Below are 23,954 nucleotides of genomic sequence, written 5' to 3'. Positions count from 1 at the left end.
TCATAAGATAAAAATAATATTTCAAAAGTATAGCTCTTTTTTCAGCTTTATTAAGGTAGAATTGATAAATAAAACTGTATAAATGTAAAGTGTACAAGATGATCATTTGTTCCATGCATATTTTGTGAAATGATTACTGCCATAAACCTAGTTAATACATCCATCACCTTCCATAGCTACCTCTGCATGTGTAGTGAGAACTTTTAAGATGTACTCGCTAAGCAACTTTCAAGTATACAACACAACATCATTAACTGAAGTCATTGTTCTGTACATTGGTTTCCCAGAACTTACTCATCTTCTAAATGAAAATCTGTACCTTTTGGTCAATATCTCCCAATCTCCCCCACCTTCCAGCTGCTGGCAACCATCAATCTACTCCATTTCTATGAGTTTGACTTTTTCTCTTTTTCTTTTGCTTTAATGCAAATTTAATGGGCCACTTGCAAAATACAAATTCATTCTGTTGTGTATTTTTATTGGCCTATAATAAAAGTGAAGCTGAAATCTAAGAATAGTCTATACCCTGGCAACGTCCACTTATGTTGATATACAATAATTTTTCACTTTTTAAATTGTAACAGATGCTGAAAACCCTGACACACACCAATAAATATAGAGTAACAAATGGGACTAGAGTCACCATGAACATACAAGTAAAGATGTGTCAACGAATTCTCTAATTCTTGAAGATTCTTCAAAATTAGTCAAGCCTCATGATTTACTTTGTTATCATAACAAGAGCACCTCTAGAAAAGTGTCCATCATTGCGAAGCTTTAAAAGTAAGACAGTGTTGCATCTCCTGAATTGTGCCCTGAAAATTCCATGGGTGGAAGACTAGACCCCCCCAGGATGACTGTATTTGGAGCTTGGGTCTTTAAGGAGGTTAACTCAGACCAAAATCCAATAGGATTAGTGTACTTCTAAGAAGAGGAAAAGATGTCAGGAGTGTGTATACATTGAGGAAAGACCTTTTGAAGAGGCCGTCCACAAACCCAGAAGAGAGTGCTCATCAAAACCCAACTCTGCCAGGACCTGGATCTTGGAATTCCAGTGTCAAGAACTGTTTGAAAATAAATTTCTGTTCTTTAAGTTAACTGCTTTGTGATGTTCTGTTATGGCAGCTTAAGCAGACTAATATAGATTTGAATTAAAAATATATACTTTATGTTAATTGCTCCACAGAAGTAAGAAAAAAGATTTGTTTTTCTTGGTGTCTGAGGATTCTCATCTGTTGGGAAATTGAAAGGTTTTATAATTGTGGATTCTCACCCAAGCAGGCACTGCTCCAGTATTAGGACCTCGCAAGCATCTATTCAACATGCCCATCTCCAACCCTCTTTTAATCCTGGCAACTTGGCCAAAGACTTTTTTAGTTTTTCTGTGGTATCCATTATGGTGGTGACATGTGTTGATCAAAATAAGCATCTTATTCAAAAAGATAAAGATATTTGCCAAATTCTCTATCTGAAATAGTCTTAATAGAGACTTTCAAAAATGTGGAAATTCTATTGTAAGCTCAGTATTGTCCTTTAAGAGCTGTCCTTGAGAATGAGAGTGAACTTATTGGAAGTAGGTAAGAGCTTCATATGTTGCATCGATTTTTGACAATATCATTTAAAGAGGCAGTGATTTAAGCCCCTTGTGCTGATGAATTTAATAAATTTCATGACAGTTGACATTTCTTTTAGATCTCTTGGCTGTGTTTTTAATGCAAATGGATGGCAATTCAGAACACAGGAAAAACTAGATGTGTTGCCAAGCACTAGAAGTACTTCATCTGTAAAAAGCATTTCCAACACTTTGTCTTGAGTAGAGCTGTAACACTGAAAATAAGTCCCTCCCCATTACAAGGACACTGTACCCTTTGCAGCTTTTAAAAGGTCTTTCTAAAGTGCAAAATCTTCTTGGGCTACCTCATGGGGAACACAATAGATAAATAGCAGTATTTTAAGTGGACTGAAAAACTACGTTCATACTTATAAAAGTTGAAGTGGATTATTTAGCTTCCTGTACTTGCAGTTGTTATGTGGCTGACCTGTTTCAATGTATTATACACATACTCTCACTTCTGAAAGGAATGATGTCATTTGACTGCAGCATTTCTTTAATGTTTTTTTCTCTGCTCTAAACCATAAACCAGATTGACCATTTTGAATACATATGGCTTCACCACTAATCTATATTTACTCAAAGAAATTTCCAAAGTACAAATATTGCAATGATCTGAAATTATTTTAGTCACTGCTCTTATACATGTCTATCTATTTAAAATATACATTAAACTGCCCCCCCCATTGGGCACTAATAAATAGATTGGGATTTTTTGCAAAAGACTCCCTCAAAATCCTGAGTCATAGTATGGGGGCGGTCAAATAAAGAAAACATATCTGTGGTTTGGCCATGGCTGTCATCCAAACAGATCTGCTATATTCCTCTCCATGGTTTCTGATGTTTACCAGGAATAAGGCACAGAAAATACAGAAGTGTATGTGTGTCCTTCTCAGAAAAATTATTTACAACACCCACTCCATCTTACCATCTTCAACACTCTTCAATTTAATGGTCATCAGATTTCCTTTTAAGGTGGAAGAGTTTACCTGAGAGCTCTACACATTAATGTTAATCTCATTTAATAGCTTTGTTCTTTTTCAGGAAGAGAGACTCTAAATGAAAATCAAATATGTTAACCAAATTCAGATCATTACAGATGAAGTTCCAAATGTTACTTTATCTTATTCAAATAATGACATTAAATTTACATCAAAATAACAGCAGATTTTTATTACTCATAAAAGATAGTCTCAATCTCTTTTTCCCCATAACAGGTTACAAAAAATAATATAGAACATTCTTAATGCAGTTCTCCAGATAATGGGCTATCACATGATTTGTAGATTTATTAAATAGAGCACAGGCTTCACTGTGGTATCTGTGATGTGTTTACTAGGAAAAAAACAACTTTCATGGGGGGAGAGTTGTGTAGATAAATTTGATATTCTTTCCATTTTCAATTGCCAAAAGGAAAAAGTTGTGAGCAGCTCAAACAGATTTAAAATTGCATGAGCACAGTGAGTATGCATTACTATTATTATTTTTTTCTTTTTATGGCCCCACTTGTGGCATATGGAAGTTCCCATGCTAGGGGTCAAATTGGAACTGTGGTTGTCAGCCTATGCCATAGCCAGAGCAACACTGGATCCCAGCTGCAACTGTGACCTTTGCTGCAGCTTGTGGCAATGCCAGATCCTTAACTCACTGAGCCAGGCCAGGGGTCAAAACTGCATCCTCATAGTCATTATTGGGTCCTTAACCCACTGAGCCATAATGGGAACTTCTTGTGCTATTTTTATTCATGTCTCCCTAGTGTTTAGTGCAGAGATCTTGGTAAGTTCACGTTGAATGGATGAATGAAGAAATGAGGCCCTAGCCATTTTCAGCAGAATGTAAGAATGGTCTGTAATTATATATTTTTGCTTTCTTTTTATACTAAATATGTACTTGGAAAGATGTCATTTTTACTCTGCCAGTCAGCTGTCCTAGGGTGGACATGGTCATGCCTCATACCTACATGAAAGTATTCCTGAGTAAGGCAAGAAGTCATAAAACCTACTTAATTACACATTTTTCATTTTTGCTATTTTCTTCCTCATTTTATTCAGCTTCATACTAATTATTGCTTTCATGTGCTAAATGGAAAATATATTATCATGAGGTACTCCTTTTGCTAAAGATTTAGAATTTTGGTTCCAGTGGTGTTAGAAGTGTGAAGAATAACTAATAATTAAGGATTCAAATTCTTATAAAATTGTGTTTTTTAGCTTGAGGTCAGCTGTCCTATCCATGGGGAGATATCCATGGAAATTTTATGACAATTTAAGCACATTTGTTTATATGTTCTTCAAAAAAAGAGAGAATCTAAAACATCCCTGAGATTATTAAATGTATTAGACTCCCAAGTATTTAGACACATTACTCTGATACACACCATTTATTCCAGGCTATCAACTGGAACTAGACATTTTTTTCAGAGATCCAAATAAGAGGTATTAACACAGTAAAGCTAAACTTCCTATGTAAAAATTCCACGTTCCATGTTTTTAATAGCACCAGTGTATTAAGCAAGATCTCACAGACATTCTTGATTTTTGTTCAGTCTCAGAGAGGAAGAAATATTTGGAAATTCAGGTTAATTTGGCCCTCGATAGATGTTAGGTGTGAGCCAAAATAGTGATTCCTATGATTCCTTTGGAGCATTTATTGAAAGAGAAAAACTAACAAGTAGTGACAGTTTGTCTACTCTTTTATTATATTTTTTCCCCAAATCTTGTGAATGACCCATAACCACTGCTGTCTGAATAGTGCCGATGTAAAACTACATAAATTGGAGAAAGATCGCTATTTAAGGTCATCTTTGCAAAATCTTAGCAAGTTTCCAGGCTAGGGGTCGAATTCAAACTATAGCTGCTGGCCTATAGCACAGCCACAGCAAGGCCAGAGCTGAGCTGATCTGCAACCTAAACCACAGCTCACCGCAAAGCCGGATCCTTAACCCACTGAGCGAGGCCAGGGATCGAACCGCATCGTTATGGATACTAGTCAGGTTCATTACCGCTGAGCCACATGGGAACTCGAGGAAAATCTTTTTGACATTCTTATATTGTTAAAGGTCAAGTAGTGAGCTGTAGTTATGCTTTTTTGAACTAGATTATATCTGCTTCAATAGCACACTATAAATAATATTCTGCAGACAAAAAAAGGAAAAGAAAAAAACTGAAGGAAACTGCTTCTGTAATTAATTGAAACATAGCTGGTCAGGAATTCTATAGGGTAATAGTTGCATTGAATTTATTGGAAACATGATCTCTCTAACATGCTCAGCATGTGATTAATTCTCACTTTGAAAGTTACAACTACTTACATGTGAGCCTCAAGTTGCACAGTGAAATAGTATTTGAAAAGACAAGTCAACTTACGTGAGAGAAAATTTTTTAAAACCCCATTGTATTGAATCCCCATTGTGTTGACTTTTTCTACAGGTAAAGTGTGAAATCAAAGAACGAGTTTTCCCCTGCAAGGAAGGCTAGCTCTAAGACTTACTGAATCTTGAGCAGTTTTCTAACCACTGTACTTCATGGAATTAAAATATTTGCTTCTTATTTTTGGAGCTTGCTCTTCAAAATAGGGATAAGCACCTGTGACTTTATGTAAAATGTACTTTAATTGTTCCAGTGATCCTTGTACATATATGTTTCAGGTATACAATTTTCCATTACTCAGGACACGTAGCAGCTTCTGCTCCATCTGACTGCGGCATGTCCTGTTTCTCTTTGAGGATAAACACCCCCAAACAGTTTCTCAGGTACTACAGTGGTTGTACAAACTCCATCTTCAGTTGCTGAGAAGACTGATGCACAGAAACCACCCCGCTCCCCCTTTTTTTGCCACTGACCATTCCCAGACATGTAGGAACAATCCACTTCGGTGAACAGCTGAGTAATCTCCGCATGGTTCATTTCATAGCATGAGGACAGTTATCCCCTGCCATTGGGTGTCTGGGTCTAAAGTCCTTAGATAAACATTTCTGGGTTTACTGAGATCCCAACAGTGAAAACCCACCGATACCCACTCAGTTCTGTAGTGGCCTTCCTCTCTAAAATGTAAAACCCAGTCACACCCTTGCAGAGCTCAAGTGTCAGAGATGTGATAGATCCTGTCAAATCAGGTGAGCTGTCACAGCCCCTGCTCCCCCATCCCTGCGTCACTGTGGTGTGCTCCTGGCAGCTGACCTCCGGGCTGGGCCAGATTGCTGCCCATGATGTCCCGCCCACCTCGTTCTGCACGCTGACTTACATCTGCTCAGATTCCTACCAGCAGGTGCGCCCGCTCGGGTCCTGCCTGTGATCTCTCTCCCTGGGAAGCAGAAGTCGGCCGAGCATTCCTTTGAGGCCAGTAGACTGGTGGCTCAGCATGACCTCATTATTAGGGGCCTTTACTTCGTCCTTTGATGTTAATTCATCCAGAAACTGGATGTGAGAACTCTGGCAAGTTCTATTGTGGTACTTGTCTGTATGGATTAAGTTCAGGGTGTGCAAAAAGCACCGACGATGTAGGGATCAACTCTGCCAAGAAACATCTCCCAAAGAGCATCAGGCCTAAGAACCAGCAGGTGGCTGAAAAATTGAAGTCACACATAAGAGAGTCATTTAATCTCTGCCTTTAACTCACCTGTTTCCACTCACGGCTCTTCCCCACCCTCGTCTGCTCCACGCTGTATCATAACAGTATACTTCCCAGGCTCCCTTGGCCTCTAATGTTCTTTGAAGTTTAGCCAATTATTTCTTTTTCTGTTTTGGAGAGATTCTCTGGAAGCTTCCCCTGTGGCTGCAGCTCATAGTTTCAGACCTGCAGAGGCTCCAGCTATTCGCCGGGTAGGTCGCTCCTGGGCTGCCCCCTCCCCGGTTCCTTCAGCCTCAGAGGAACCAGCAGTATTACTAATATCTGGGCTGCCTCACCAGCCTTTGGGTAACTTTTCAGCTTCTTCATTGTGTGTGGCTGTGCTAAACTTACTCTGCTTAAACTATGATATTAACTCATATACATTTGCTGATACTGAACCAAATCTGATCTGCAAACATGGCAATTACCTATGGTGTCATCAAATGGCCAGTAATTTCTGTTTCCTGTGTAAATCATACCTGATACATATCCCAAACTTAACTGAGGGAAGTAAAAGCAGCTTAGCTCTGCCATAAATGGAGTGGGTTGAGACGCGGGAAAGTTGAAGAAAATTTAATGTATGCATGTATATATGTATGTATTTATTTTCAGTCGCACCTGCAGCATATGGAAGTTCCCAGGCCAGGGATCGAACTATGCCACAGCTACAGCAATGCCGGATTCTTAACATGCTCCTCCATAGCGGGAACTCCAGGAAAAATATTATTTAAATTGGCACTTCAAAGATAACCCTAATTTTGCTAAATGAAAAGAAAATGGATTTGGAAAAGGACATGTTCTGGGAGAGATGGCTTAAGAAGGGACAGCATCTTTTGGCCAAGAGCTGCTTACAGTGCCTCTAACTCATGACTCAAATCTGAAGGCAACATGGACATCAGAAAACAAGTGCATTAGTTTTCGAGGGCTGCCACAACAAAGTACCTTAAAAAGGAGTTTAAACAGCAGAAATGTATTACCTCACGGTTCTGAAAGTTAGAAGTCTGAGATCAAAGTATCACCAGGGTTGGTTACCTTTGAGAGCTGTGAGGAAGACTCTGTTCCAACCTTTCCCTGCCGATGGCTTGCTGGAAATCCCTGGTGTTCCTTGATCTGTAGACATAGCACTTCAGCCTCTGCCTTCAAGTTCTCAAGGCATTCTCCATGTGTGTAAAACTGTGTCCTAACATCCCCTTTTTATAAGGGCAAGAGTCAGACTATATCAAAGCCCACACTAATGAAACAATAATGAAACAATTTTATCTCCAGTTCTTCTGTAAAGAACCCATGTTCAGACTCACAGACTGAAAAACTTATGGTTACCAAAGGGGACAGTTAGGAGGCCAGGAGGGATAGACTGGGGGTTGGGGTTGGCATATGCACACTGGGGATATGGAATGATTGGCCAATGGGGACCTGCTATATAGAGCACAGAGAACTCCACCCAGTATTCTGTGATACTCCATGTGGAAAAAGATTCTGAAAGAGAATGGGTATGTATATAGGTATGAAAGGGTCACTTTTTGGTACAGCAGACTATTTCACAGCCTTGTAAATTAATTACACTTAAAAAAAAAACCTCTGTTCAAATAAGGTCACACTCTGAGGTACTGGGAGTGAGGATGTCAATATATGAATTTGAGGAGGAAGAAATTAAACCTATAACAAGCAGTTATAACACTTTGTCAAAATTCAATGAGGCAATAAAAAGAACCAAGGCTAATTACAGGTAGGATATTGAGAAAAAATAATATTTAAACTGTATAAGTCAATAGAAGTGACAAACTGAATATGGAAATAGGGTAAGAAAAAATGAAGAATGGAAGCTATCATCAAATATCCTTTGGTGGTGCATTTAACTGAAAACGAACATACAAAAGAAAAAGCAAGTTCACTGGACTTAGAAAAAATTATTGTGTGAGAGATAGGGATTAAAGTTACGTAATGTTCATGTTTTGATATGTATGTCGAATTTGAAGTCCATGCAGAACATTTAACTGGAGATACCTAGTAGGCCATGGAATCTGGGGTCTGGCGCTCTGGAGTTAGGATGCGTGAGTTTTAGCTCTAGATTCCTCTTTTTCCATTATGATTTTGGACAGGGGACTTTTACTTGATCAGTTTCAGTTCCCTTTTCTGTAAGATGTGGATGTTAGCAATATTTCAGTGGGTTGCTGGAGGATTAAAGATATAGGCCACATAAAAAAGCTTAGTGCCTGGCACTACAGAAGTGTTTCATATTTGATTGCTGTTATCATGATCACCTGCTAACCTTAGCAGTTTTGGTGCTGGGAATAGAGACGCATGTCAGTAAATGGAGCATGACATGGAAAATTTATCTAACATCCCGGCCTAATGCGAGAGAAGGGACATCAAAGGCTAAAAGAAATCTCAGAAGCAAGCCATATTCCTTTTACCCTGTGTAGAAGGTAGTAAGAAGGCCTGGAGGAAGGACGAGCACTGCCATCTTTGCTTATTCTGTACACTTGAACCCCGTGCCCCCAATGGTACCTAGTTTATTATTCTTTAGTTAAGTAGTACAACACCTCTTTAAAAGTGACTCATTTCTCTGAAAAGAGTCGTGCATCCTGTACATATGTGAGTGATAATACTCTGTTCTGTTCCCTACTGAAAAGAAATCTTGCTCTATATTTAATGTTACTACCTTGACTCATCGCTACAAGATAGCAGCAAGTAAGACTTGAGAGGGACCTTGATATAAGAGCTCCGTTTTATTAAAAGCAGTGCTTACCCTTCAATAAATGCCCATCGCTTTCTCCCAAATCTTCCCTTAGGAAGAGAGAGAAAAATTTTAACCTATAAAAGGAAGGATACATGGGCACTTGTAGTCACATTTTGTGAAAGTTCCCAAGCCTCTCTCTTTCTTGAGCTACACAAGATTGTGTAGAAGATTGGGGAAGATTGGGAAGGTAAATGAAAAGCACTATATGTGTGTCACCACTCATGCTGACACAGAGTGGGGACCTGCACGTGTCAAATTGAACATTTCCCTGTTAAGTGACGGTGAAATGAGTAAGCCTGCATGAAATATGACAAAGATGCTTCTCTTCTCAATATTTCAGAGCATAATTTATACATTTAACATTAAAATTAGAATTGTAGACTTAGGAGTATTTTGTTTTGTTTTTGTTTTAGGGCCACACCGGTAGCATATGGAAGTTCCTGGGCTAGGGGTTGAATTGAAGCTGCAGCTGCAGACCTCTGCCACAGCTCCAGCAGCACTGGATCTGAAATGCATCTGTGACCTATGCTGCAGCTTGTGGCAATATCGGATCTTTAATCCACTGAGCAAGGCCAGCAATTGAACTTGCATCCTCAGGGATATTAGTTGATTCTTAACGTGCTGAACCACAACTGGAACTCCAGGAAAGGTTTTAATGTTTTTCAAAATCATGCCTGAATTGAGACTTCTAATTAGAGCTTTTTCAGAGGGAGAACAGGGAGAGTTCAGGGAAAGTGATTATTCACTTGGTGTAACTGTCTAATTGACAAATAAATTAAGCACTGAGGGTGGTAGAAGCAGTTTGGAACAGTCTGAGGCACAGTGATACAAGTTTACAGCTGACCTGGTCCCTCAGGAGTAGCCTAACTTATTCCCATATTTTGTTTGTTTGGTTGGTTTTTTAGCCTCACCTCTGGCATGCATAAGTTCCCAGGCCAGGGATCAAACCCACGCCACAGCAGTGACCCTAACTACAGTAGGGTCACACCAGATCCTTAACTTGTACAGCCACCAGGGAATTCCCTTATCCCATTTTTTTTTTTTAAACAAAGAAACTACACTCAAAGAAGTTAAGCAACATTTTTATGACCTTATAATAACTCAATGGTGGACTGGAGTTATGCCTTCTGAATCTGAGATCAATCCAGTGAGGTTGGAAGGATAAAGGTTTCAAGTTTCCTCTCCACCCACCAGACAAAGTAGGACAGTATAGTTGAACGGCCTGGCTGAATCTTAAGCATAAAATGGTCCAGCCTCCTGAAAAGCAACTGTAGTGAATGTAGGAAGAGCTGAGTGAGTAAACAAAACAAAAAAACAATAGGGCATTTTTCCACTCTGGGGCAGCTTATGGAGGAAGTAGAACAAGGCAGGACAAGGTAGGTGAGGCCAGAAGTGGAGGGAGAAGAAATCACAATCTTGCTAAATTAGATGTAGCTTTACTTCATGCTTTGCAGACTTTAACTGAAATTACAGTCTAATTTCCAGCCAAACCAGGTCACGTGGACCAAAACATGCTTCAGTATTCCTAAACTCCCTGAAGAAAAAACAAAAACAATACAAAACAGAACCACCACAAAACACACACAGGATAACCACAGCCTAAGCAATATATAACAACATGTGTGCCATACAACTTGATAAACATAGTAAACATTGTTTTAAAGGTGAGACTCTAGGAGTTCCCGTCGTGGCTCAGTGGTTAATGAATCCGACTAGGAACCATGAGGTTGCCGGTTCGATCCCTGGCCTTACTCAGTGGGTTAAGGGTCCGGTGGTGCAGTGAGCTGGGGTGTAGGTTGCAGACGCGGCTCAGATCCTGAGCTGCTGTATCTCTGGCATAGGCTGGTGGCTACAGCTCCGATTCGACCCCTAGCCTGGGAACCTCCACCTGCCAAGGGAGCAGCCCTAGAAAAGACAAAAAGACCAAAAAAAAAAAAAAAAAAAAAAAGGGTGAGAATCTAAACCTTGACCCCTTTCTACTCCCCTGCTTTTTTCCAGGTCTGCTCTTTTCAGCATTTCAAGGTTTCACTCTCTAATCCCTATTGACGTTGAACATATTTTTATTTACTGCAATTACTGGGGTTGAGATAAAACAACTGCCACTGTAACTGAGCAGGACCCTGTGAGGCTGCCTCAGAGTGGACCCCCCACCCCCGACTCATATACTCCACCCACCTTTTATCTATGGAAAATTTTAGTTGAAGAACCAATTTAATCACAGCAGTGAAAAAAAAATAGAGAAAAAAGAAAACAGTAGTAATAATTCAGTCATTCAACAAAGTCAAGGACTTGTAGTTCTTCAAAGACTACATAGATAATATTCTCAGCCATGTCCTTGAAGCTGTTTTGTAGGTGCTGAAGCCCCCACTGGGTGGAAAAAATCAGCTGTAGGCTGCCCACAATACATAGACCTCAGACAGGTTGGAACTGAAAGGTTATGATGCTGACTCCCAGTTACGTCACCACTCACCAATCAGGAAACTGTCCATGTTCGAGGAGCAGGGTGTGATCAAGAGTTTCCTAACTCCTCACTAGCCCCTTCAAGGAAGGGCACAGTTCTTGAGGCACTAGCCTCCTGTGTTCCCCTCTTTGCCTGGCCATTAAAACTTCTTCTTCTGTTTGTTCCAACTCTGTCTCAGCGTTTCTATTTGGCATTGGTGTGCAGAAGCAGCTGATATATTGGCAACACCACTTGGTCAGAAATAAGCCATATTCTACTGTGCTTTTTCTGACAGAGAGGAGAAGCAGCCCTTTCTAAGCCCCTCTCTGTGGTAAAAAGCATCCAGGTCTTTCATATGTGCTATTCCATCTGACCTCCTCAGCTGTATTGCACAGATGAGAAAACAGAAGCCAAGTGAGCTCATGTGACTTTTCCAAATGACTGTAAAATAACAGAGAAGGTTTCCAAACGAAGTCAGTCATGTGAAAAGTCCTAGGTTTTTTCCCCCAGTTATATATCAGTGTCTTTGCATGAATGATTTACTGGAATAATCAGAGTGTATGATTCTGATTCATGTGATTTGCATTCATATACACATACAAACTTTTTTTTTCTTTTTCGGGCTGCACCCATGGCATATGGAAGTTCCCAGGCTAGGGGTTCAATCAGAGCTGCAGCTACTGACCTACACCGTAGTCACAGCAATGTGGGATCTGAGCCACATCTGCCACCTCCACCACAACTCATGGCAACCCCGGGTCCCCAACCTACTGAGCAAGGCCAGGGATCAAACCTGCATCCTCGTGGATACTAGTTGGATTTGTTTCTGCTGCGCCACAATGGGAACTCCTGCATACACAAACTTTTTATATTATTATTTTATAATTAGGAACACTGAGGTTTTTAGTTATTTTTCTTCCTGAAGAATAGGAAAATTGATTCTCAACCAATCCACTTAACAAGAATTCTATTAAAATGATTATATTGATTGTTATGATATCGGTTTTCATCAATTCTAAGAATTTTCTTTCAATTAAAGCATCACTTCTTAAACAGCTCATCAAAGTAATTTCATAAATGTCGGCTAGAAAAAAATTTACATTTCCCTGGTATTATGTGTCCTGGGATCAAGTTCAGAATAATAATTTGTTCCTTTCACTCTTTTTGAAAAATCATTTATGACATAAACTTGGGCTAGCATGACATGTCCATATTTTCTGACTCTGTGAGAACATAGATCATTTTCTCTATGCATGGAACGGGTTTCTGTAGTATTAATATTTGATAAGTCTCCATTCCTAAGAATTGAATTTAGGTGTAACAGTGATTTTGGCTCACAAAAACAGTTTTGACACTTACATAGATTCTCAAACCATTGCTAGTCAAATTTTTATATACTCCAGTGGGGTTTCAGATACATGAAAGTTTTATAGAAAAGGTGAAGGATCTTCTTATAATAATTTTTAGCTATGATTACTTAAATTGCTGTCCCTTGGAGTTCATATTTCCCCATGTTCCCCATTACTGAGCCATTGCCTTCAGTATCAAGGCCATCCATGTGGACATCTTTTTATACCCCTATGGCAAATAGAGAAGTGTCATGAACTTGGTCTGAGAAGGAAATGGAGTCCTATTCGGCATTATTCTAGTTCTGACTTTTATTTTATCATGTTCAGACTCTTCAACAGCTTCCTCCTGGTTCTTTTTGGCTTCAACCTGTCTCAGTTTTAGTATTCTCTGATGGTCAGAATACACTGATGGTCATCTTTTAAAAATCTTTTAAGAAAGTATTAAAGCCGTTCTGATAAATATAGAGATTATCATACTAAGTGAAGTCAGAGAGAAAGACAAATACCATATTATATTGCTTATATAATGTGGAATCTAAAATATGGTACAAATGAACCTATTTATAAAACTGAAATATACTCATGGACACTTGTGGTTGCCAAGGGAAAGATGGGGAAAATGGGATGGACTAGAACTTTGGGGTTAGTAGATGCAAATTACTAAGTAATGAGTTCCTACTGTACAGCACAGGAAACTATATCCAGTCTCTTGGGATAGATCATGAGGGAAGTTAATAAAAGAAAAGTCATATATATATATGTATATATGTCTGGGACATTTTACTGTAGACCAGAAATTAGCCCAACATTGTAAATTAACTATAACTTAATTTTTATTTTAAAAAATTTTATGATTGAATTTTTAAAATATGAAAAAAAAGGAATCACAGCTTTGTTTGTAATCGCAACAAATTGGAAAAAAAATCTGAATCTGAACATCCATCAAAGGCAATGGTAAATCTGTATTATAGATCATTACTTGGGTATCACAAAGAATAAGGTAGATTTTTATATACTACGCAGAAAAGCTATCCATGCATTTACAGTTAATTGGGAGGAAAATTAAGTTGCAGAGTATTTTCTAAGATAATCTCACCTTGTTTAGGAGAGAGAGAAAAATAATGAAACAAAAAAGGATGACAGAGAAAGAGACAGAGCTAGAGACCATGCTATAAATATAAATTTGAGCTTTAAACATCACTTCCTAATTAAAATAATAAAAATATCAAGGAGTTCCTATCATGGCACAGCAGAAACGAATCCAACTAGGAACCATGAGGTTGTGGGTTCAATCCCTGGCCTTGTTCAGTGGGTTAAGGATCTGGTGTTGCCCTGAGCTGTGGTGTAGGTTGCATACGTGGCTCGGATCCCGCGTTGCTGTGGCTCTGGCGTGGGCCAGCAGCAACAGCTCCATTTTGACCCCTAGCCTGGGAACCTCCATATGCCGTGGGTGCGGCCCTAAAAAGGCAAAAGACAAAATAAATAAATAAATGAATAAATATATCAAGTTAACCCTCTAATGTCCTCCTCCATTATAACATATGCGTTTTTAAAATGTAGAAAATACAGAATCTTAGATGTAGGTCTTCAAAGTAAAACATTTTTTTCTTTGTATTGGAAAGAAAACTGAGATTGTAGAGAAATTATGTTAACAAATGTCACATAACATGTTGAAAGTAGAATTAGGGATAAACTTACACGTCTTGACAGACTGGAAATCTTTCTAGTGAGCTTTATTGCCTCTCACGGAGAATATTTATTTCTTATTTGGGCCTGATTTTGATTAATTATTCTTAGTTATTATCAATTACCCTATCAATTAAATGCAAAAGTAGAGAGTACTGTCAAGAATAAAAATATTACAAAAAAAGCAAAATAATAAGGTATGTATGGATTTAACTGGAAGAAAAAAACTATAGTTTTTTATAAAGATGTGATTAAAATTACAATTATATAATAAATTTTAACACATTAATCACACAGAAATAATTTTAAAGTTCTACAAGTTCATGATGTCAGAGAAAAAAAGTGTGCCTAAGCTGATTTTTTAAATTAAACTGGACATTATTATGAAGGTCATGACAACATGCCGACTGATTTGTCTGATCAGTTATCACACGTTAACATAGCTGAGATTTCAGATTCATCTGTATTGCATGCAGTCTAGGCACAGGATCAACTTATAGTGTCATAAATAACTTCTTTTTTGTTTTTGTACTTGAGATACATATGAATCTGGACAAAATACAAACTGGTTGGAATGCTTAAGTAGTTATATTTTACCTGGACAACTTTCTGCCATGCATTAATGGCTGTATTTAGAATAAGTTCCTGATTTATTTAGAACTTTGCAACTGCATTTTTTTATCGGGTAAAATATATGACTTCTCACATAGCAGGAAGTCTTGATAATAGAATATTGAAAAAATAATCCATCATTGTTGCTGTGGTAAAAGAGAAGGATAAAAAAACAGACTAAACTTTACTGAACCCTGGTGTAGACCATTGTTGCTCAACATGTCTTTTTTTAGGGCACTAGTTGTTCAGAATTTGTAGAGGTGTTAATTTTAAAAGTGAGGAAATTTTTAGTCAAATATGGTGGGAATAGTCAGATTTCTCGGAGCATTTAGAATGTATATTCCAACAGAATAGTTTACACAATTGTTGCTAAACTTATGCTATCTTTAAAGTGTTTTTTGTCTATCAGAGAATTCCTCAAGACTACTGTGCTGTATAGGATATGCATAGGGAAATGGAGATATGGATATATTTGATATACTTGCAATGTAATTTAGGGGTCCAACAAGGAATGGTGGAAAAGTATAATTGAGGGAAGGTCTGCAATAAAAACAATACACTTCCTACTTTCTTACATAAGTTTTTGGGGACTGCCCATGCAAGGTCAACTCTCCATACAGAAATTTCATGGACACCACCATATAAATAGATTATAGCATGGTGAGGAATATTACATAATGTGCATTTCACAATGAGCTCATACTTGGGTTTAAGGTTATGTTTGAAGCAGATTGTTACTACTTTTTATAATCATGAAGAAAGGAGAAAAGATAACTGTAAAATAATTGAACTAAAAGTTGAATAGAACTCATAAAGTGCTTTAAGCAGATCTGGTACATGGGAAGTGATTTATAAATGATTGTTAAACAAAATAAAAGCATGCTAGAAAGAGAGGAGAGAAGTTCAAAATAGCCTTGAAATTAATCCAACTTGCATATGTACCAAACTATTTAAATAGGTATTTTATTTGAAGTTTTAAGTAGTTTATTGTTGGCATTTCCACTATGATTTACTTTCTCCTTCAGTTGAAAATATTGTATTCAAAGAGTCATCTCAGACCTTTCTCTTTTTAAAATAAATAATAGGGCCTAAGTTAATACCATAAATTCATGTAATACTTGGGGCAACTTTGTTGCTTAGTGATAGAGTAGCTAGCTCATATTTCATAAATACTTATTATTGCTATTGTTAATTTATTAAATGAATGTAGGATATGTCTTTGTATAAGTGTTTAGTAGATATCTATATATAACCTATTTTTTTTTTGCTCTGAATCCACTAGGCTAACCACAAATACAGAGATTTTTTTTTTTTCTTAAGGCCAATGATACAAATTCTGTAGTACATTTTTTATTTAGGTCTAAAAAATTGGCCTTAATTTTCTAAATTGTAGATAAAATGTTTTTTGGTACCCAATTTCTGTAAGTTTGTATATTCTTACACATTATTTTCAGAGTGCATATTCTACATATTCTAAAATTTAAGCACTGATTAAGTATTAAATAATACATTAGATTCTAAGGTTTCCTATATCTATTCACTTTGCCATATGTATATCAAATTATTCCAAAGGAATAAACTTTTCTACTGAGCCTTAAAAATATAAACTACAGTTAGTTTTTTGCTGAATTATTATTTTTTTGTTTAATAGTCACAGACACTGACAGGAAATATTAAATACCACCTATTCTCTATTAAAAAGAAGCTTATTCTAAATAATTAAAGTAAAAATAATAATGATGATTAATTAGCATTTTAGGAGTTACTACTGTGGCGCAATGGGATCAGCAGCATCTCTGCAGTGTCAGGAGGCAGGTTCTATGCCCAACCCTGCACAGCAGATTAAAGGATCTGGTGTTGCTACAGCTGTGGCCCTGGCCTGGAAACTCCGTATGCAGCAGGGTGGCCAAAAAGGAAAAAAAATATATATATAGCATTTTAAAAACTCTCATGTCTAGATCAAGTTACAGGTGAGATATAAAAAAATTTCATTTGTAAAAATAGTGATACTTTATTTATTCCTTCTTGATTGGTCATTCTGTTGCAAGGATATTTATGTTTCTTGGGGTAGTATATTTCACATTAATAGTACCTTTTGAGGAGATACAGTTAATTGGCTCCCAGAATACATGATCATTAACATGAGGGAATCTTTAATTTGAAATTTAAGACCAGCATTGTTTTCTAAAGAAAAGATCATTTTTCACACTTGAATTATAAAGTAACTCAGTTCTACTAATGAAACCTGTGGGTATAAACAGGGTCCAATTAATTTACAATTGAAAATAAAATAATTTTCCTCAGCATCTTCAACTAGTGAAATCTTATTCCTCTTTTAACTCAGCATATGCCTCTCCATACCCATAACCTTCATGCAGGAAACCAGGCAGACGTCTTCTCACCACCTTGTGTAGCCAGGCTCCCTGCTTAATTAAGGCACTCCTCTTGCCTCTATGAATTTTGGTTTTTCACCCATTTCTCTATCTATATCGCTCCTTTCATTTCTCACTCTTCCTTGCCAGCTTCTTGTATGTGTACATAATATATACATACATTATATTTATTATGCCTTTATTCTTCCAAACTTGTAAAAAACACATTTTAAAAGTTCTGTTTGTAATGATTTTTCCATAGTATTTGGCATGAAGTATTTCAGTGATTGTACATAATCACCATAAGTTGAAGAAGGGTCTTTGAATGGATTCAGAAATGATGTTATTCTCAAAAAGAGTTGAAAACTAGTACTCTAATAATGAGGGCTTTTCCCCCTAGAGACATATTATCAATATTTGCTGTTTTTTTGCTAGCCTGCTAATTTGTTAAAGGGAAAATAAACCAGGGTTAAGTAAGTTAATGGTGAGAAATTGTTTTTGTTCTGATGCAGGTAGGAAACTGGATGTTATCAAGTTTCTGGATCCTGCTTCTTTTAGATGTTCTGTAAGTTAGGGTTTCATTAGGAAAAAAGATACTACTTTTCAAACAGAAAGGGATTTAAAGTAGGAAATTAGAGACATAAAACTGTCAGAAGTCTGGAGGAATTAGATCAGGGAAGCCAATACTGATGTTTAAGAAACAGTGAATTACAAAAATAGCAAGGAAATACCCCCAAAGACTGTAGCTGCCTGAGCCCTGAAGTGGGTGATTAGTAGCAGGATTCAGAGAAGCCCTGGCAAAAATTTCCTATTTAACTGCCAAAGTTCCTGGGCCTCCCCAACTTTTATTGGAACAATAATGGTTCTACTTCTCTTCCTCTTTCCAGATCTTGCACCTGGAAACTAAACCAGAATCCCTCCGTTGTGTGAGTCTGGAAAGTGCCGATTCCAGTCTTCCAGCCCCTGCCGTACGGGCACTAGCTTAGAAAGGAAAATATAGTGCTGATTACCAGCATATAATATATGTGAAATTTGGTAAAACCATGTTGATGGTTATCAAAGTTGAAAAGATCATTGTAAAAATTGAAATTAACCTATAGAAGCCACTCCTTGATGCAGTTAGTTTACACAACTATTGAAGGAGGGCGGATATTGATTATGGGAGTATTTTTCTAATATGTTAAAATAATACTGTCACAGAGTTTTGCTATGACTATGAAGTTTCATTCCGTTAGCTATTTATACAGACAGTAGAAATGTGCATTTCAAATAATTAAAAATGTAATAGGGAAGAACAAATCTGACTTCATATTAGATGTTTCTTTACTTTCACTGTTATATTCTATTGATTTTGCTTCCAGTTAAGAATGTTGCTTACAGCCTGAAATATACAGGATAACCCATTCTCGAGGCTCTGACCTATTCGTGTAGAGAATAAAGGAGAATAACAGAGAATAACATTTGTCTTGTTGATTTATAGGAACATTGTGACCTGACCTAAGGACAGCTCCAAGAACAAAGAATTCTGACACCAAGAAATTTGTAACAACTAACCAAACCCCTCTCTCACCTTGTCTTTAAAAATGCTTTGCTGAAACCCTTTGGGGAGTCTGGGGGGCACAAACAACCCATTCACCTTACATGACCCTGCAACAAACGTTTCTGTACTCCAAACTCCAACGTTTCGGTTTGTTTGGCCTCTTTGGATATTAGGCATATAAACTCTTGTTTGGCAACAAGAAGGCTGAGAAGTGATTTTCTTCAGTATCGATGAAAACTCTTCAATATTCTTAAAGCACTGGGTTTTTTGTTTGTTTCCTAAACATGTTTTGCTCAGTTATTTCTTGTCAGGAATGGCTACCAGTGTACAAAGGATAATAGTGTCAAGGCTAATAATGTACAAATTGCTGTAGTATGAGAAAATTGAACTGTGGCAATCATTCAACACACGCTTTTAAGTATCAGTTGTGAGGAAGACACTTGGCTTTGTGTTAGAATTTCAAAGAGAGTAAGACAGCCATGTGACTCAGTTCCAAATGTAAGCCTAGAGGAGAGATTTATAGATTAGTAGGAGAACGACTGGACAAAGAATGGTAGCAAACATTAATCTTGATTAGCCAGAAACTTTATTTATTTATTTATTTATTTATTTTGTCTTTTTGTCATTTCTTGGGCCGCTCCTGCGGCATATGGAGGTTCCCAGGCTAGGGGTCGAATCGGAGCTGTAGCCACTGGCCTACGCCAGAGCCACAGCAACGCAGGATCCGAGCCGCGTCTGCAACCTACACCACAGCTCACGGCAACGCCGGATCGTTAACCCACTGAGCAAGGGCAGAGATGGACCCCACAACCTCATGGTTCCTAGTCGGATTCGTTAACCACTGCGCCACGACGGGAACTCCAGAAGCCTTATTAAGAATAGTGTACAAGAAAAGTCTTGTGAGAATCGAGTGTTGAACCCTCACTTCTCTGAATTAAAGATTAGTAATCCATGCCTCACTCAGAGCTTCTAAAAGTGCCTCACTGACAACAAGTAACTACTTAGGAAGTGAAAGACTATGGATCAGTTATCTTCTCAATGATAATACAACCTATACAAGAAATTGTTAAATAAGACCGGAAATTATTAAGCAGGAAATCCTGATCACTGGTAGCTATCTGTTAACACTGCTACACTAGAAGTACTCTCATATCCATAATTCCTTTAATGAGAGGCGTATTTTTTGCTTGGAATGCAATTAAGTAGCACTGTTAGTTAACAGAAGAAGTGGGATATAACCTTCCTCAAGGCTATAGCCTAGCCACTTGCATTTTTGGTGATATATAACCCATATGGGCAGGTTAGAGAGGACCTAGAGATGTGGGTGGAATGAATCTCCATGGAAATAAAGACATAATGGCTTGGTATTATTGCGAAGATCTCTGAGCAATGCATATGAAAATTTGAGCCTAATCTGCAAGTAACAACTCCCCGGCAAGTAAGTGAATCAATCCCAGAGGAGAAGGTATAGGACATACAGACAATCAGCAAAATTTGGACAATATAATGAGAAGAGACTGGGCAAAAAAAAATTTTTTTGAATATTCTTGGCCTTGTTTTATTGAAGAGGAAGTAGAAGTTTACATCGAAACACATCATAAATCTTTTGTAGTTGTGTGTATAAGCTTATGCTTAAGTTTATGCCTAATAAAATACTATCATTACAAAATGTCGGTTCAGTGATCCTCACTCAACCAGGTTTCAGCCCAGTTACTGAGACACATGGTCAGGGTAGACTCTCATGTCAAATTATCTCATGATTCTGGTAACCAAAGGAGATGAAACACAGAGTGTCATAGCAAAAGTCTTCATTTCAGTTTGGTCACACTATACTTTGTCCTTAGCAATATGTGATCTAGCTTTTGGATAAATTTGCCAGCAGAGCTAAATTAAAGCTAAATTATAAAAAGCATTTGTTTTTAGAGCAGAACTTCATTTTCCAAGGTTAAAAACAATTGTCATGCTGTAATAGAGAAACTTGGATTCTTTTATTTGTTAAGTTGCTTTCACACAAGACAATCAATATTTTTGAAAACAGTCATTTATCATGGGATTGATCATGCTAAATAGTGAACTGAGTAATGTTATTTTCAAATCCCCATTTGACTGAATAAAGACAAATAGCTAGACTGAAATATAATTCAGTTACTGTGATTTATCAGCTTGAAGAAATGTATAATATGATAATATAAAGATAATTTGAAAATTCTCTTCAAAAAATTAAAATGTATTATCTTTGGATTCTTCTAAATCTTCTTTTTGAGTAAGGAATTTTATAGGATGTAATAATAGTTTTTATAATATAAACTATACAAGTAGATGTTATTTGCTTTTATATGATATGAAAATATATATTTAAAGCATAATATTCTATGCTATAATAGTTCAAAGAGTACAGTGTTTTCCAGTACAAGCAAAAAAGATGAAAAATAAGTATATTTTACAATTAATTTTTGCAACTGGAAAGTGTGGACTCATTCATTTTGGAATAACTTTTATGAAATATTTAACTTTCATGAAAAGCTCTATTTCAGGTCAATTTGCTCACAGATCACATGGGAGATCAGTCAGAAGGGGGTTCCCTAGAGTGTGGCAAGATCACCATTTTCCAAGGCAGTTCTACAGATCACTAGTTTATCTATTTATCATCTATCTATATATTTATCTATCGAACCATCTATCATCTCCCTTAATCACCTATTGTGTGTTCTTGTGTGTGTTAGCCTTTAGTAGACTAATCTACATTATAAATCTCAGAGAACAGAATACTGTAGGAACAATTTCTTTAACTTACTTCATTTTTTGACCTTAAAGACCCACTTCCTTTGCTCTTTTCCATGAGGGCTTTCAATAGGTCTTCTGTCTCTTGAAACCATTAAGTACTGATCTAGATCTTAATCAATTAGGCCCTCAACTACTCCCCTTTATAGTAGTGAGAAAATCATTCACATTTCCTATCCAAAAATTCCATTCAATTTAGTGGCATCAAAAAAGTACAGCTTCAGTTTGCTGTACTTCAATTTGTGATGGATTTTCTCCTACAACAAGATAAAAAAACAGGGGGGTAGAATATTGACAGATTATATATATACGTATTATTATCTTAAGAATACATTCAGATGGCCCAGCATCCTCCCCAATTTGGTATAAACTGCATAATTGTTTCTTTAGAAATTTGCAAGGCCTAATGCTGAGACATTAAGCCAGGCAGGCTAAATGATACTACCTCCTAACTTTATTACCCACTTTGATTCAAATGCCGTGAGAATACAGCCTTGAAGAAATACCTCGGAAACCAAGAGACACACAAAACTAAATATTTTTTCTCATGGCCTTAAATGCACATGAACTTTCTAAAATTGGTGAGACCTCTGAATATTTGAGAAATCATGAAAACTAAGGATGGAATCAAAATTTTAAAAATAGTTTACAGAGATGGAGATAGAGGGAAGGGGAGAGAGCATTCTTATATTGTTTTTTTGAAATTTATATTTAACTCTTGCAAAGATCCTTCATGAAAATGAAATATATTATGGAATAAATCAGGTGACATTGTTTACAGTGCTATTTATCTTTAATAATATTACATGATATGAGTTTCTTGACAGGTTAAATAAAGTCCTTTTTAAGAAGTAAAACCCATAAGAAAAAAAATAGAATAATTTCTTGTTTTAAATTTGTTCTTTCAAGAGAAAATATTTTGTGAAACAGACTATTTTTTTCAGAAGTGGTTATTTGGTCTCCCCCACGCAGGCAAGGTCAAGTCAACTTCAGAAACAGTGATCTGTCTTTAACTGTGGCAAATTCTTGACATCTTAAGGTGGGAACAAGAGGAGGAATCCAGCCCATTATTTGTTAAGTTCCATTTTCCTGTTGGGATATAGAAAATAATAGCAAAGGAAGAATTCAAAACTCTCCTCAGACACGGCTTTTTTTTTTTTTTTTTTTAGGGCTGCACCTGATGCATATGGAAGTTCTCAGGCTAGGGGTCGAATGGGAGCTGCAGCTGCTGGCCTATGCCACAGCCACAGCAATGTGGGATCTGAGCCACGTCTGCAACCTACATCACAACTCATGGCAAAACCAAAGCTCATGGCCATGCTGAATCCTTAACCCACTGAGCAAGGCTACAGATCAAATCTGCATCTTCATGGAAACTAGTGGAGTTCATAACCAGCAGAACCACAACAAGAACTCCCAGACCTGGCTATTGTTACTTTGCTGTCTTTATCTTTTTATTTTATGTCTGAGTGGATTAAAGAAATATTATTTATGTACAGTTTAAATAAATGATCCAACATTAATATCATTGGGGACATTCTGAGTAATTTTCACAGAAAACAAACCATAGATGAGAACTCATTGCCAACAAACACTGCTGGAGGTGGAAAATTGTGAACACTCAACTTTTTCAAGCCAGCCTTGCATTAAGCTGATACTTCTCTAACAGTGTATGTTAGAACACTGTCACATCCATTGTTTCTGAATCTAAGGGTTCATCAAATAAATGTAAGAAAATACAAGTGCTGAGAGTGATTAGAAAGCTGGATATACACCAATGTTATATTAACAGTATTTTTTTTTTGCAATCATAAATCCCAAAGTGAAACTTTAGAGTAAAATATGAAAAGATTCTGCTATTAAGTGACTTAAAACGAACTTCTGTTTTGAGCTTTACGTATTTTATAGGGGAAACTTTGTCAGAGTATTTGTTCCTATTGCTATTTAAAAAAAAATTTAAGGGGAAAGAGTTGAATGCTTTTTTTTTTTCTTCTATGAATCTTTAAAATAACACACATTCCTCCCCTTTCTCAACAGCTCTTTTGGGACATTCTGATATGGGAAGGCTTTACATTGACACTTTCCCTAGAGGCTGTCAATTCAACCATCTGATTTTAATCATTTCTGCCTAATGGGTCACAATTTTTAATGCAGGGAAAATATGTCTATGAATACATGAATCATACTTTAGAGCAAGGAGTTCTCAGGTAATGC

General features: G+C 37.0%; 1 protein-coding gene across 3 annotated transcripts in view; it reads right to left on the bottom strand.

Moving 5' to 3' along the window:
• MRPS30 (mitochondrial ribosomal protein S30) overlaps positions 1-23,954 on the bottom strand; it is a 248,226-nt gene that overhangs the window by 15,402 nt on the left and 208,870 nt on the right. Inside the window, exon 8 of one of the 3 annotated variants that reach the window (XR_014831225.1) lies at positions 20,492-22,829. The exons of 1 other annotated variant lie outside the window; for it this stretch is intronic. The gene's annotated coding sequence lies outside the window, so the exon portion shown is untranslated. Of the gene's footprint in view, positions 1-20,491; positions 22,830-23,954 lie in introns of those variants that run through there. One more of the 3 variants, XR_014831227.1, reaches the window with a different exon arrangement.

Source organism: Sus scrofa, chromosome 16 (genome assembly GCF_054392235.1).
Source record: "Sus scrofa isolate SSC_HxYL_T2T_F1_AM1 chromosome 16, Sscrofa_HxYL_maternal_Yorkshire_Landrace_v2.0, whole genome shotgun sequence".
NCBI lineage: Eukaryota > Metazoa > Chordata > Mammalia > Artiodactyla > Suidae > Sus > Sus scrofa.
The sequence above is the reverse complement of the archived record's forward strand: the minus strand, read 5'-3'. Positions and strand labels throughout refer to the sequence as shown.